This window comes from Sminthopsis crassicaudata, chromosome 3 (assembly GCF_048593235.1).
Source record: "Sminthopsis crassicaudata isolate SCR6 chromosome 3, ASM4859323v1, whole genome shotgun sequence".
NCBI lineage: Eukaryota > Metazoa > Chordata > Mammalia > Dasyuromorphia > Dasyuridae > Sminthopsis > Sminthopsis crassicaudata.
Genome location: NC_133619.1, coordinates 509356590 through 509368346, shown reverse-complemented (window position 1 = coordinate 509368346; position 11757 = coordinate 509356590). Strand labels below are relative to the sequence as shown.

The 11757-nt window shown below is 35.2% G+C and overlaps 1 pseudogene; it reads right to left on the bottom strand.

Annotated features, from left to right (window-relative positions):
- Window positions 1–684: 684 nt before the first annotated feature.
- On the bottom strand, window positions 685–1530 carry LOC141562269 (histone-lysine N-methyltransferase EZH2-like; annotated as a pseudogene).
- Between the last annotated feature and the right edge of the window lie 10227 nt (window positions 1531–11757).

Here is an 11757-nt window from a genome sequence, read left to right as displayed (position 1 = left end):
GAATTCCAGAATTATTAGATCAAGGAGAAAATACTGCAAGCAGACAGAAACAATTCAAATATCAAGGAACCACAATCAAAATTACCCAAGACCTATTAGCTTCCACATTAAAGGATCAGAGGGTCTAGAATATGAGATTCTGGAAGCAAAGGAGCTTGGACAACTCCCCAGCAAAATTAAGCATCATCTTTCAGGGGAAAGATAGAGGAGATTTTCAATCATTTCTTATGAAAAGACCAGAGCTGAACAGAAAATCTGACCAGAGCTGAACAAAAAAATCTGATCTCCAAATTCAAGACTCAAGAGAAGCATAAAAAGGTAAACAGAAGGAAAAAAAAAAAAAAACAACCAAAGTTCAAGTATCCTTTATTCAAGGCTGAAAAATGTACCACATTGCATTATTGCAAAAGTTCACTGATAAAAAACACTTTGCAGATAGTGAGAAGTAAATAAAAAGTTGATTTTTAAACTCATTACTATAAATTACTCTTACAATACTTTGCAAATTCAGTATTTCAAATTACATTTTAACTTTTCTAAAATTACCCACAGTACTGGAAACTCCTGAAAATATGGCAGCAGAGGAAGTACATACATTTCTCATTCAATGCTCACATACTTCAGGACATCAGCCTCATTATATCTGTAGTTAAAAATAGCTCTTCACCAGTCTGGATGGCTTTCTTAGCAAAAAATATCTATCATGTGATCACCATTAATCATCAAAACTTTTACATACCGTTGGGATTTACTGAATGATTTGCAAATTATTATTCAATTTAAAGAGAAACACTTGTTTCTCAGGAAGCAGACAGAAGAAGAATCTCACCACAGTATTCAGAGATGAATTCATTGTTTTGCATGGGATCTTTGATGAAAATTCCCCAACCTGCCACACCAGATGGTGCCAGGAGTAAATGCTTTTTGGATCCTCTCTGAATGCTGCAGATCTTGCAAAGCACATTTTTACTATCCAGTGATGAGTAGCCCCACAAGTCATACAGTGGTCTGGATCATACAACCAAATGACAAGGATACTGTATAGTGTTGCATTGTGCTTTACAACGCAACAGGAATCAGCTTTGGCCTTTTTTCTGCTGTATGTTTCTGCAATGTGCAGCAACCCACAGTGGGTGCTTTCTTTTTTCTTCCTTGGAGGTCTACCAACATTCTAAGCAGAGACTGGAGCTATGAAACAAGATTCCTTTAAAGTCACAGACTTGTCTATATGTTTTGGTCCCAATCAATCTAGCAACAGCACAAAAAATTTTCACAGTAAGTGCCAATAAGAACTCTCGACATTGAGGTTTCAGCATCACTTCATTTTGTGTTCTTAGGATGTTCAGTTATTTGACTTCATTTTTATTGGTTTAACACCCAGAGTTTGCCTCTTTATCATTATTCTCATACCTGTTTCAGTTCCAGCTTCCCTATCACTGTCTATCTCCTTTGATTACAGCACATTAATGGACGATGCCCTTGGTCTCCTGCTTTTACTTGGAAGCCTTCCCCTTCAGCAACCTCCCGCATGTTTTGGAGAAGTCTTGATCCGTTCAGCAGTAAGAGAAGCTGCAAACTCCTTTGCCCCTTCCAAATGCTGGTAACGGGTAGCCCATGAGATTTGTTACCTAGTGTTGTTTCTGTGTTCTTCTGCTTATATGTGTTGGGTGTTGCATGGAATGGATGTAACAAACAGTCAGTAGAGCATGTGAAATGAGTGCAGGCTTTGCTCCCTTTGAAAAGACTTAGCACTTGGTCCATCTATGTTTAGTGTACATTCAGGAGTGTAACCTCCCACCGAGGCTACTGATTGCCAAGGCCATACATATCAATCTTCCCCGGATACATATGAAGACGAGCTGATGTTAAGGTGCCAAACAGCCTTTCCTGCTGAAATCTAGTGTCTTTATCATCTCTGTTATCTGCTTAATTTTTTTGTTTTTTTATTTCTTCAGGATAATTTCCATCATCATCTTCTTCATCATCACTGTACTGACCAAAACCATTCACCAACTCCCCAAATATCTCATCATTTATAAACCCACATTCTCTTATCTCCATTATAATTTTTATTAATTCTTCAGTGAAGTTCCATCCTAAATAAGAACATCACCCCCCATATAAAGAATGTTATATAAAACTCTCATCTTCCACCACAAAATTCTGCTGTAAAGGAGACTGAGAATATATTATAAGTACTGAAGCAACAGCATCCAGAATCTTTAAGGGGATGACTTGTTTTGGAAAATCCAAATCACTGGTCACAGAACACTGGTCCTGTACCATGAATGAGCTCACAGAAGTTATGATGTGTACAAACTGCATCCTTTGCTGTTTACATTCTTGGCTTAAGATTTATGTCCTTTCTAGAATCTTCTGGTGTTTAGAATTAAAGATATTCATCACTTTGTGAGCTCTTCTGAACCTCCTAAACTGCCTTAATCCAGATTCAGATTTTGCATACTTCTGCCAACAAACTGGTCCCTTCTCTGATTTCTTTCCAATTTGGCCCACAATTATCCCCTCAATAGGAATCAGAAGACTCTGCTTCCAGTCCCAGTTCCATTCCAGACTTGCTGTGGGACCTCATCAATCACTTCACCTCTCTGGATTTCAGTAGCAGATAAAAGTGGTATGCTTAGAGGATGCATGCAGTATGTCACTTTAATGTGATGATATAAAAAAAATAAATTTAGGGTGGAAAAGGGGTTGTGCTGGACCAAGAGGAAAGGGGAAACAAAATGGGATAAATTACATCACATGAAGAGGGGGAAAAAAATCTATATACTTGAGGGAAAAAAAGGAGGGAGATGAGCATGTTAATCCCATGAGCTTTGGCTCAAAGAGGAAATAACTTCCAAATTTAGGTATAGAAATTTATCTCACTCTAGAGGGAAGTAAGAGGGCAAAAGGCAAAGTAATAATGAGAGCTAACAGAAGTGAGGGCAGAAAAGGGGAAAAGGGATAAGAAAGGGAGGGCAGATTGAGGAAGGTGGTGGCCATAAGCAATATGATGATGAGGGAAAGGGTGAAAGGAGAGAGGAAAAATACAAGTTAGGAAAAATAACATGGTGAGAAATAGTTAATTGTGAATGGGATGACTTCTCCCATAAAACAGAAACAAGCTGGATTAAAAACAGATTGGATTAAAAGCCAGAATCCTACAATATGTTGTTTACAAAAAAACTTTTGAAGCAGAGAGATACATACAGAGTAAAGGTAAAAGACTGGAGCAGAATCTATTATAATTCAGCTAAAGTAAAAAAAAATTTTTTTTTTAAAAAGCAGGGGTAGTGATTTTAGATCAAACTGTTGTGCCACGGTTCCCTTTTAATGTCCTGACCCAGTTTCCCTAATTGTCCTACCTCAGTTACTCTGTCTCAGGCTATAATCCTTTCCTTTTAATCATTAGAATGTTTGATAGAATAAAGGTCTTATATGTTAGATATCATTAGAATATCAGGATCCTCTCCTCATCTCCAGTACCTCCCCCCATTAGGTCATCCCAGGTACCTCCCCCCCATTAGGTCATCCCAGGTGCCTCCCCCCATTAGGTCATTGTTCTTGTTACCCTATAAAAGAATCTATGTATCCGACATTGGTTGCTAGATTCTTGGAGACGATAGTTTCATTCAGCCCTGGGACCAAATTATGGATCTATTTGGTCCCAGTAAATCTCTTCCTTTCAAATAAAATATAACTCTCTAATCTCTATCTTGCCTCAGTTTCTCTGGCATTACAAAACAAAAGCAAAAATACATCTTGCTAAAGGGTGTAAGGAGCCTTTAAATGGGCTGCACCACAGCGCATCATTGAGACCCGGAAGTAATTTCTGTGGATATTAGGACTGCCCTTGGGCGGGATCCTGGCCATATTGAGATAGCTTCGTAATGGGTGACTCTCTCACTGATTGGCTGTGTGTGTGACCTCACAGGCCCTATGTAAGCCCACTGCAGGCAGCAGGCAGTCTCTTTAACCTGGCGTTCTTCACCCTGGCTTCCCAGCCTGGGTGGCCAAGCCAAGATGGATATCCAAAAGAGGTAAGGGTTTTGGTAGTGAACACGTGGGTCTTCTGACCAGGTGTTCACTCGGGAACCAACAAGTCAGGGCATCAGTTAGGGCATTATGTGAGTAGGTATAATAAAGGCTTTTAAGATTACACGTGGCTGTTCTTGAGTGCACTACCGGTTATTAAGCTATAGATTCAAGAGATTGTGGCCAGAGACCTTAGAAGGCCTCAGAGGAGGCGAGCCGGGTAGAGCTCACACTGCAAAGGACAGTGGTCAAAGGTACTCTGGTGGGTCTAGGACAGACTAGTAATTGTAACTGCCAGGAGAGCACGTTACAAAAGGGTACCAAAAATAATGAAGAAATATCAACAATTCTAAACATATATATATATATATCAAGTGGTATAGCATTCAAATTCTTACAGAAGTTAATTTAAGCTGCAAGAAGAAATAGATAGCAAAATTATACTATACTATACAACCTTCCTCTTTTGGAAATAGTTAAATCTAATCACAAAATAAGAAGTTAAGAAAGTGAACAGAATTTTTAAAAGTTATGACAGACCTTTGGAGAAAATTGAAGAAAAAAATTGAATTTTTTTGCAATGGTTCATGACATCTATACAAAAATTATCATGTATTAAGGCATAAGAACCTCACAAAAGTATTCTTTTCAAATCATGATACAATAAAAATTACATGTAATAAAAGACCATGGAAAAACAGACCAAAAATGAATTGGAAACTAAATAATCTAATCCTAAAGATCAAGTGGGTCAAACAACAAATCATAAAAACAATAATTTCATCCAAGAGAATGACAATAATGAGAAAATATACCAAAACTTTTGGGATACAGATAAAGTAGTTCTTAGGGGAATTTATATATATATAAGTGTACATGAATAAAACAGAACAAGAAGATCAATGAATTGGGCATTCAACTAAAAAAGCTAGAAAAAGAACAAATGAAAAAATACCAAATTTGAAATTCTGAAAATCACAGATAAGAAAACTTTTGAACTACTTAACAAAATAGATAAATCTTTGGTTAATTTGCTCAGAAAAAAGAAAGTATAAAACCAAATTGCCAGTATCAAAATTAGAAGTGTGAACTTACCACCGATGAAGAAGAAATTAAAGGAATAATTAGGATCTATTTTGACAAATCATATGCCAATAAATCTGATAATCTAAGTGAAATGGATGAATACTTACAAAAATATAGATTGCCCAGATTAATAGATGAGGAACTAAATGACTTAAATAGTTCCATTTTAGGAAAAGAAATTGAAAAAACCATTAATGAACTCCCTAAGAAAAAAATCTCAGGGCCAGATGGATTTACAAATGAATTCTATCAAACATTTAAAGACAATTAATTCCAGTACTATATAAACTATTGTTTTGGACCTTCCCAGTTTATTTTCCTAATGAATATTGATGCAAAAATATTTAATAAATAAAAATAAAATATTAGCAAAGAGATTACAGCAACTTATTTCCATGATAACACATTATAACCAAATAGGATTTTATTCCAGGAATGCAGGACTAGTTCAATATCAGGAAAACTCGACCATATCTACAACCAATAGGATTAGATTATAGATTAAATCATATGATTATCTCAACTGAAATAGAAAAAGCATTTGACAAAATACAACACCCATTCCCATTAAAAAAACATTAGAAAAGATACAAATAAATGGAAATCCACCTAAAACCATCAGCAAACATTATATGTAATGGGATAAATAAGAAACATTCCCAATAAGGTCACAGCATGGTTGCCAGTTATCACCACTACTATTCAATATTGTGCTAGAAACATTATCTTTAGGAATAAGAGAAGGAAACAAAATTGAAGTGATTAGGTAATGAGGAAAGAAAATTATTATTCTTTGCAAATAATATGATGGCATACTTAGAGAACCCTAGAGAATCAATTTAAAATAATTGTAGATAATGTAAAATATTTATGAGTCTACCTGCCAAGACAAAGTCAGGAACTATATGAACACAATTATAAAACACTTTTCATACAACTAAAGTTAGATATAAACAACTAGAAGAATATAAAGTGCTCATGGTATACTGAGCTAATAATAAAAATGAAAAATTTTACCTAAATTAATCTACTTTTTCAGTGCCATACCAATCAAACTGCCAATTTATTACTTTACAGAGCTAGAAAACATAACAAAATTCATTTGGAAGAAGACCAAAAGGCCAAGAATTTCAAATGAATCAATGAAAAAAATACAAATAAAGATAATCTAGCTATACAAGAATTAAATTATATGATAAAGGAGCAACCATCAAAAATATTTGGTACTGGCTAAGAAATAGAGTAGTAGGTAAGTAGAATAGGTTAGGCACACAAGACGCAATGACAACAGTAATCTAGTGTGATAAACCCAAATACTCCAGTTTCTAGAATAAAAGCCTATTGTTTGACAAAAAATGCTGGGAAAACTGGAAAATAATATGGGAGACACTAGACATTGATAAATACCTAACACTCTATACCAAGAGAAGGTAAGAATGGGTTCATGATTAGGACATAAAGAGAGATATTATAAGCAAATTAGAAAATAGTCTATCTCTCAGATCTATGCAGAAGAAAAATAAAATTATGGACACAATAAGAACTAGAGAACATTATAAAATGCAAAATGAGTAATTTTGATTATATTAAATTAAAAAGATTCTGCTCAAAGTCATTCTCCAATTGATAGTCAAAGGATATGAACAGATAATTTTCAGACAAAATTAAAACCATTTCTAGTCATATTAAAAAATTATATAAATCAGAGAAATGAAAATTAAGACAATTCTAAGATACCACTACACACTCTCAGACTGGCTAAGATGACAGGAAAAGAAAATGATAAATGCTGGAACGAATGTAGAAAAACTGGGACACTACTATATTATTGTTGGAATTGTGAACTGATCCAGTCATTCTGGAGAGCAATTTGATAGCCAAAGGGCTATCAAACTATGTATACGCTTTCATCCAGCAGTGTTTCTACTGGCTCTATATTCCAAAGAGATCATAAGAAAGGGAAAAGGGTTCACATGTGCAAAAATGTTTGTAGCAGCCCTTTTTATTGTGGTAAGGAACTGGAAACTGAGTGGATGCCCATCAGTTGGAGAATGACTGAATAAGTTATAGTGTAGGAATGTTATGGAATATTATTGTTCTGTAAGAAACGATCAGCAGGATGATTTCAGAGAGGCCTGGAGAGACTAACATGAATGGATGCTAAGTGAAGTGAATAGAACCAGAAGAACATTGTACATAGCAACAACATGATTATAATTTGATAAATTCTAATGGACATGGCTCCTTTCAACAATGAGATGATACAAACCAGTTCCAATTGTTCAGTGATGAAGAGAGCCACCTACACTGAGAGAGAGAGGCCTGTGGGAACTGAGTGTGGAACACAACACAGCATTTTCACTCTTTCTGTTGATGTTTATTTACATTTTTGTTTTCCTTCTCAGGATTTTTTTATTCTTTCTAGATCCGATTTTTCTTGTGCAGCAAAATATACAAACTAGGAGATTTTGATGGCTTGCACTGGGGTGGTGGTACTATAGAGAGAAAGGTATGTAGACAAGGGATATTTAAAAGTTGAAACTGCAAGACTTCTGTTAGGATTCTTATAAGGTACTAAGACAGTGGAATTGATAAAGACAATAATTATCTAATTTAGCATGGTTCAGTATGATTGATCTGATCCTATAAGGAGATATTATGGACCAGAACTTGAAACAAGGTACTCAGTGGAATTGAGGAGACAGTGATTAAATCTAGTTTAGCACTGATTTAATCCTACAACAGATAATGGTTTCCTAGTGATGCAATGATTGGTGTGTACTCAGTGTGGAGCATATAAGGAGGAGCTCTCAGAGATAGGAAGGAGAAACCCACTAGAAGCTCATTTGAAGAGAGCTAGAGGCAGAAGCTGGCAGAGGCAAAGGACTAGCAGCAGGAGCTCTCAGAACCAAGGAGAGATATAGGCCTCTATTAAAGCTAACTGGGACCCAGGAAAAGAGACAAGACTTTGAAGAAGACAATAAAAGATTTGGATTTTAACCCCTGGCTGCACTTGTAGTGATTACTGAACTGAAAGAAAGTCTGCCTTCAGAAGCCCCCCAGAAACCTGCTCCCAGAGAACATTATATTTTAGAGAAGAAAATCACAACTTCACAATGAATTTGGTATGTAAGGTGAAGGATGCCACTGAGATGATGAGCTTGAGAAACTTAAAGTGGTGCCCCTGACCATAATGGGGAGGTTTGGAAGATGGGAGAAAGAAAGATAATGAGGTTTTCTTGCCTGTGTTGAATTTGAGGCATCTATGGCCTTGGAATTTATCTGATGAATAAAGTGAATATCTTCACTGGATACTTTATTCTTAAATCAAGAAACAAATAAACAAACTAAACAACTAGCAAATGTTGCTCACAAAAGAATGGAAATTGGATTTCAGATGCTATAGTTGCAATTTATTTCTGGGAATGAGTTGAAACCAATCACAAATGATTTCAAACAAAATTTAAGAGAAAAATAAAATATATAATGCAAAAAAAACTTTGCAAAGACTGAGAAAAAGTAATAAGATTTGACAATTAAAAGATTGTGGAAGATTTTCAATGGAAAAATTAGAAGAAAAATAGGGATCCAAAGGGCCCACCCAAAATTATATGATGATCAATTCTGAGGGATATGGCTCTTTTCAAAATGAGATGATTCAAGCCAGTTCCAATGATCTTGTATTGAAGAGAGTCATCTACACCCAGAGAGAGGACTGTGGGAACTGAGTCTGGATCACAACATAACATTTTCACTCTTTTTGTTGTTTTCTTGCATTTTGTTTTCTTTCTCATTTTTTTTCCTTTTTCATCTGATTTTTCTTGTGCAGAAAGATAATCATATAAATATATATATACATACATTGGATTTAACATATATTTTAACATGTTTAACATATATTGGATTACTTGCCATCTAAGGGAAGGAGTAGGAGGAAGGAGGGGAAAATTTGGAACACAAGGTTTCGTAAGGGTCAATGTTGAAAAATTATCCATGCATACGTTTTGAAAATAAAAAGTTTTATTTAAAAAGAAAGGAATTATGTAAGAAAGGTCATTCCAATGACCCTGTTGTCTGAATCATTGATCATATCATGCATCACTTTAGTGCAAGGACATCAAAGGCATGAAGAAGGTTCCATACATACAATCCAATTTTTCTCTCAGCCAAAAAAGTAAACGCCTATTGTTCAGAGATTGGCTGAAGAAATTGCAGAATATAAATAAAATGTGATACCATATTCAGAGACCCAGGAGGCATATACTGAGCATTTATCATGTGTCATTGATGGTGCTGAAATCTAGGAATACAAAGAAAGGCAAAACTGGAGTCGCTACCCTCAAGAACTCACATTCAATTGATAAACCACACATTCCAGATTATAAATTATAGATATTTAGACCATAAATATGTAGAACATCTTGGCTAAACCTTAACCAGCTATAACATAATGTGATAAGAATAATGAAACCATTTATTATAACTAAAATTAATGTAAAAGTAAGCCATATTGACAAGTTTGCTTTTCTCTTATTAATTGTATTGAAAGATAAGAGCTGTAGCCTAGTAAACAGCAAATTAGTTTCCTCTTCTCTGTAGAGACTATGGGCTAGATTTTCTATCAAATGAAATACTATTGGCTAACCTCTAATTATCAAGCATCTATATATGTATTATTTCTATGTCTGCATGATTATAGTGATGTATATGTATGTATATAGGTGTGCATGTATTTTTGTATTACAAGAACTGTTTCTCAATTGTGAAAGTTTTTAGATAAAACTAGCTTATGAACCAAACTATTTCAATAAACCCCTCAAACTCCCACTCCCAAAAAGTGATGTGATGAATTTCAAAACATTTGCTGATGTTTCAGGTTGTTGAGTCTGGGTAAAGATATTTGATTAAAAGATCTTTTGAAGAAAGGAGAATAATGTAACAAATTATATTTTTGTGTCCTTGAGAGGTGGTTCATAAAATACCTTGAGTTTGGAGTGATCAGGAAAACATTTCTTTTGTTTCTCCTCCTGCAGGATATGTTTGATAGATTTCTCCATTGACTTGGGATTCTCTGGCAATTAGAATCCGAGAAAGCAAAAAACAGTCACATTCCATTTGCAGTCCATAGAATAGAAATAGTGATAGTTCAGAGTACAGGATTCTTGAATTAATGAACTGAGGTGGAACAATCGAGCACTTGAAGCTAATTACCAATTGGACAATATAAGAATATGGTTGGAAAATGGCCCTTCCCATTATCCTGTGCTGGCCCAATCATTTGGTACATACAGAGAATTGTGGGAGGGACTAGGGGGTGAAGTGAGACTAGTCAGGGACACTTCTGGTTGGGAGAGGAAGAGGTGAGGTCTCAGAGATCCTGGTGTCCATTCCCCTTGACTTTTACTGGTAAAGACCAAGAATAAAGACTTTTGCTTTTCTTGACTCTGGCTGATTCTAAGGTATCCAGGGTGCTAACGCAGTCATCACACATTACCTATAAATAAAACTTGACTGCTACTTGTTTTCTGAAATGGCCACTGTGTGGCTCAGTGTCCTGAGTACAAGATATTGGAAAGACTCTTTTTCCTGAGTTAAAATCTGTCCTCAGACATTTACCAGCTCTGTGATCCTGGGCAGGTTGTTCAACCATGTTTGCCTTGTTTTCCTCATCAGTGAAATGAGCTAGAAAAGAAAATGGCAAACCACTCCAGTATTTTTGCCAAGAAAATTCTAATCATGAAGAGTTGTACACGAATGAAAAAATGACTGAACAACAAAAATGTTCTCAAAAATCTGCCAAATTTGATCAATGCTTTATTGGATTAATGTAAAAATAAATATTCCCCAATGCCTCTTCCATCTTTGTTCTTGAGACTTTCAGACTCTTCAGGTCACAATATGTGTGTATTCATTCATATAAACATACACACATGTATTGGAAAGAACACTGAACTTTGGCTTGGGACATTTGGACTTAAAACCTGCCTCAAACACTAACTAGACTATATGAGCTTGAGCAAATCATGTAACCTTCTCTGGGCCTCAATCCTTCATTTTAAAATGAGGGAATTGGAATAAGTGTCCTCTGGAGTCCCTTCTAGCTCTGATCTACCTCCTTTCTTTAGAAAGACAAACACCCTTAAATGTGAAAATACTATAGAAATGTTTTAGATTATTATTTACAAAGTTGTTCTGTCTAAATATAGATACAAGGTAAACTAGATATAGTTCTTATAGGATCAGAGTGTGACAAGATATAATAAGTAAAAATTATAATGTCAAAGAGAATATGTCTGGTGCAGAGAATATGCCATATTCTCTCTCATATTTGGGATCCCCCAAAAGCTTGAATTCCAGATTCAAAGTTCTCTGTGATTTTACTTCCAGTCAAAATAATAAGTCACGAGATCCTACCAATGTATTTACTATTTCTTTATTCTGCCAGAGGACACAATAAGTTCAAAGTACAGATATTTAATTAAATGGCATAGTAAGATTTTCAAGAGAACATTTCCTTCATAAACATGTCATATTCTCCCACAAGTATATATACCATCAGTAAAAAAAAAAAAAAAAAAAAAATGAGTATTCATAGAAGTCACACATAGAGTGACACCAGGAGCACACACATGGAGA